Raw genomic sequence first — 5,840 nt, 5'->3', positions numbered from 1 at the left:
TTGATATATTTTTTATACTTTTTTAATAAATATATTATCTATAAAATAGTTATTAAAGTAAAAAATAGATAAATAAAACATATCCATTCAAAACATAATAAGTGTCCGACGTGTCCGATCTAGAAAAAAATATATCAATATTATATTTTATTTGTAGGAAATTAAAAACACTAAATTTTGATATATTTTTTATACTTTTTTAATAAATATATTATCTATAAAATAGTTATTAAAGTAAAAAAATAGATAAATAAAACATATCCATTCAAAACATAACAAGTGTCCGACGTGTCTGATTTAGGTTGTGATATTTTATTGTTCAGGCGACCTCTCCCATTATATAGGCGACCTCTCCCATTATATGGACGATAGTTTGTAATTTTACTACCGGTAAACATGGTCTTAAAGGTATATTTTCTCGCAATGATAAAAGATAGTAACTTAAATTTCATATTCCGTTGGTACATAAGGAATAGTCTACAACTTTCTTATTGTCACAACAGTCCTTTTGAGGTATTTGACATATCTCTAGAATAATTTATACAATGCTATGATAAATTAACCAAACATAGCTTATAAATTAAACATATAGCGTGATACAATAATTGAGTTCCTTGCTTTGGCGTGGTGTGCCCATCACCATACACCACCACAAAAATTTTGGTAAAGTCCATTGATCTATACATTCGATCTTTCTAGAATTATAAAAGGACAAAACACTCCTTCCTTCTTCCACGTCATATATATATATATATATATATATATATATATATATATATATATATATATATATATGGACAAAACACTCCTTCCTTCTTCCACGTCATATATATATATATATATATATATATATATATATATATATAGGTTCATTTGAGACAATGTTAATTTTGTGAGACCGTGAGACCAAATCTAAAAACAATTTTAAAATACAAAATAAAAGAAAAAATCCAAAAATAAAAAATTTAATTATTGTTTTCGGAACTTTAATTACCTAAAAAAAATAAAAATAAAATAAAAAAAATTACCGTTTTTTTTGAAAAATACATGAAATATTCTAATAGAATATTACACTGTAAATATTGTAATGTGATTTTTAGAATGTTAGAATATTGTATTAGATTTTTCAGAATATTTAAAAAAATACGTGAAATATTCTAATAGAATATTCTACTAGAATATGTAAAAAAATGTATTTATTTTTATTTATTTTTTATTTTTTTTGATATTTTTTTTTGGAAAATATAAATTCTGAAAATAATATTTGAAAAAAAAATTCGAAAATTTTCAATTATTTTGCATTTTAAAAATGTTTTTGTTTTATCTACTAAATGAGTGGCTAGGATTGCGTCTCACGATCTCACAAAATTAGACCTTCTCACATTAACCTAACCCTATATATATATATATATATATATATATATATATATATATATATATATATATATATATATATACCTTAAAAAGCATTTAGTTATTAGTAGTATAAAATTTAAAGAAAAAAGTACAAATGTTTTATGCATAGAAGAAACTAATTCTTATCCGGACAATAGAAAGTCAAAATTCAATCCAAAAAACAAGCAATCATTGAAATCGGAAGACTGATTCAAATTAGAAGGCTCGTTCAGTTATACTTGGTGATGGTTGATTAATAGCATAATTTAAGGAATTATAGTTACATTTAAATTTGAATCTCAGTTGTTTCGGCCCCAATCTCCTTAAATTCCTTTAGAACACACGCTCTCTCTCTCTCATATTTTCTTTTTCAAAAATGAATGTTGTTGTCTCGGTCATCTCCATTATATGTTAACGTTATCACCATCGCCACTTTCCTTCTCCTCTCTTCCCTAACTGGTGACCTCCACCAACACTCATGTGCGTTGCTGCTTTTCCTCTCCACCAAGAATGCAGCAACCGCTGCTTTTACTCTCCGTCAAGAACCACCACCCCGATTTCGGAACCTTATCTCTTGAATCTCGCCTTCTTCCCCACCGGAAGAACATAAAAGTGGGTTCTTTATCTGTAAATCTAACCACAAAATTCGACCCCGCCACATTTTCTCTGTCTCTCATATTCTTTTGCAATCTCGCACCCAAAATTATTTCCTGGAAACCCTCACTACAAAATCCGACAGCCACGACAAACCACCACTCCGTTCACCCCTCATTTGATTCAAAATTTGAATTGAATCTTTTCAATAATCACTTTAAAAATGTTAGCACCCACACTCACGTTTCAAAAAGTCTCGTGGGACCCCGAACCTGTGGGGCCTCGATCCCATATGGGGGATATTTGTTAAAATAATCGGAGACGAGGGCGGGGGCGGGGGCAAGGTTAACCCTTATTTTAATTTCGGGACGAGGACAGGGATAGGCAGTTCTGTCCGGAACCCCCATAGGGACCCCGTTAATATATTATATATATTTATATATAATAATAATTATATAAATATAATAAATAATAGAAATGATTTTGAGCTTCTAAAAGTCAACAAAAAAATCATGTTTTTAATTTGTTAGTATAACGTTTTTGAGATGTGACAACATTTTTGTTTTTAACATGTAAAATTATGCTATAAATAACTATTTTTAACCCAAAAAATAGCTTCTTTAAGACCAAAAAACAACTTCTTTTAGTCCATTAAAAAAGTTCCAAAATCAATCGGGGGCGGAGAAACGGGGGCGGGGGCGGGGGTAATCCAGGAATTTGGGCGCGGGGGCAGGGGTGGGGAGGCTAGAAATTTCGGGGGTGGGGGTGGGGGATGCAATGTTTGTCTCGTTTTCCCCCTTTGACATCCCTATAGGCATCTCTTGTGACCATATTCCGTCATCACCATTTGTTTGCCCTTCCCCACCGTTATATGTTTGATAGGGTTCACCATCCCCACTGTCACCATCTACATTATCATACATCATCCTAGATCGATTGTTTTTCAGGTAAGTCACATCGCCATCGTTATCTCTTTTGCGTTCTGCATTGCAATCGACTTGCTTTTCTTCTTGGTATGTTCAGTTTACTTGGATTCACCAAGGTACCCCTTAATCTTTCTATTTGGGAACGCTTTTATATTATAGAATGATCGATAATATGGTTGTATTACATGGTATATGTTGTATCGATCTTCATTCTCGAGATTATACGTACTTATTTTCTTGATTTTGTTATATCTTCATAAAATCGAGGGTACTTGTAACGTCCCAAAATTACGAGGTAAAAATTTCGTTTTTAAATCGATCAAAACACTACTTATATTTTAGTCAAACATTCATTATCCTTTTTCTAATTATCCAAAAGTATTTCATGAGAAAACAATTATCAGAGTACAATCCCAAAATCATCATAATGCAGAAACATGGGTGGATGCGTTACGATCAAGCCGGGTGTGACAACCCGAAATTTTTTTGCTTTGAAAGCTCAGTCAGTCAACTCAACTCAGTGTCAGACTCACTCCTGCTATCGTTTAGCACAATTTAGAGTCTGTTTGAGTGTTCTGAGCCTAATACATTCAAGTTATGAGTGTTAGGAAATACCTGTTAGCTTCACTGTACAACACTAAAGCCCTAAAACTCCAACATGTGGAGTTTACGGCCGTAAACATGGAGTTTACGGCCGTAAACTCAACCCTGGCCGGAAACTCCCCTATAAGACTTCATCCCTTCATTTTCTTTCATTATTTCATTTCCAACTCAAGAACACTTCCAAATCCTCTCAAGTATCATCGAGTTCATCATCTTAGATCATCAAAAACGTAAGTGTTCTTTCCTTGATTTGTTGTTACACTTCATCTCCTAGTTACACTCTTTGATTTCATCCATGAAAACATTCATTTTAACTAGATCTTCAAATCTTCAAGTTTCACCAAGAACACACACTAGTGTTCTTGGCCAAAATCAACCATTTCAAGCCTCTATATCGTAAGTACTCTTCCCTATACTTGATATCTAGTTAAGACTCATGCTTAGAGCCTTAAAATCATCAAGAATGAAGGACCAAAAGGATTTTACGGCCAAGCCATCTCCCATAGTCGTAAACCCCTATAAAGGTTCCATTTGAGCCCTAAACTCTTCCTAAGGCTTGGATTTGAGGCTAGAACACTCCCATGTGCTTTGTAAGACCTTGAACCATCACCAAACTCATCATTTAGAGAGTTTAAGGCCCAAGAGTAAACACCCTTGGCCGTAAACTCCAATTAAGGTCAAGTCATGACCTTAAACACATCTAGGCTCTTGCTAAACCTTAGAACACTTGAACCCTTGAGACTCCCTACCTTTAAGACCCTAAATGTGACCATTTAGAGAGTTTACGGCAAGGAGTAAACTCCCTTGGCCGTAAACACCTCAACCCTCTCCATTGAGTTGGTCTTTATCATCATTGTGTAAAGCAAAAGTCCCTCAAGCTTCCCTAGCCTTCAAACACCCTCATATGCATCTTTGACCATGAGTTTACGGCCGTAAACTCCCTTGGGCGTAAACACATGGCCGTAAACACCAAACTATGGCCTTAAACACCCTTTAGATGAATCACATGTGATTCCAACACTTGGTCAAAGTGTTTCCTAGTCCCGTGAGGTGTTTCCTTGCATTTGGTTGCTTCTAAACACTATATTCATGCCAATATATGTCATTATATGTCATTTAGGACTTGTTAAGTCTCGGTACTTCATTCGTGGAACTTCTCATCCTTACACGCGTATTCGTTGAATCACCCACATCAGGTGAGTTCATACCCCGTAATGAATCTTTTGACTGTTTTTACATGCTTTTAGGGGGGGGGGGAATACAAGTTGAACACAATGACAATTGTGTAAATGTTTTCTATAAACATCTTTCAAAAGATTGCTTATGTCTTTTATACGTGATCAAAACATTTCAAAAACTCTTTTAAAGTTATGTTACTTTATAGTTTCACAAAACTCTGTTTTTAAAGTACAGGCATAACTTAGTAGATAAAAGAGTCTTTCCAATAACAGTTCAAGGAAAACATTAGTAAACTATAATAGGTATAGTTTAGGAAGACACTATTCATTTCTTCTAATACATGAGTCAGAACACACTATTTTGAGAAACATTTCACACTATACACTACACAAGAGAGTATACTATACACTAGTACAGAAAGAACATTACTACACTATGAATTACTATACAAAAACTGTTATACGATAAATTAATGTGACACACTATTTAAGGATACAACAATACAGTGTTGTATCATATTGTAACCAGAGTCTCCTGGAGGGAGAGCGGGCATCTTGTGTATAGATCTATACGGGACAGACACTCCCACACCCTGACTGCTAGCTACAGTCCCAGCCGATAAGGCCAAGGGGTGACAAATGTCACCTCACTACATATGACACCGGAGGGTCATCTTTTATTCAGTCGTCGATCAGCATGGTTACATACGGGTTCACATTTAAACCTTTAATTAACCAACTTGGGATTAAAGGCTACTTTAGACTCCCCGAGGTGTATTGTACATTTAATACTACCTGGAGTTTGTATTTTATTACTTTATAGCCAGCAGTGTCACTGCTGAGGTAAAATATTATTTTCCCTATTACATTTACTTTGTGATCTTCTCACATAATCATTAATGTATAAACTATATTTAGTTAATGATAGTCTCACTCGGGAAAATACACACTAATACAAGAAACAAACATACATAACATTTGACGCCTTGGTAGAAGGCTACGTTTAGTAGAAAGGGCCATAATGCTAACCTTATGATTCCTTAATGTATACATCAAAGGATACATATATATATCAATAGGATCCGACAGGTAATAGGATGTGTGCTCTCCGCTTCATTTCATGTTCCTTGTTTGGTTGTGGGCT

Source organism: Lactuca virosa, chromosome 2, assembly GCF_052849685.1.
Source record: "Lactuca virosa cultivar CGN04683 chromosome 2, Lactuca_virosa_CGN04683_v6, whole genome shotgun sequence".
Taxonomy (NCBI): domain Eukaryota; kingdom Viridiplantae; phylum Streptophyta; class Magnoliopsida; order Asterales; family Asteraceae; genus Lactuca; species Lactuca virosa.
Note: the sequence above shows the minus strand (reverse complement) of the source record.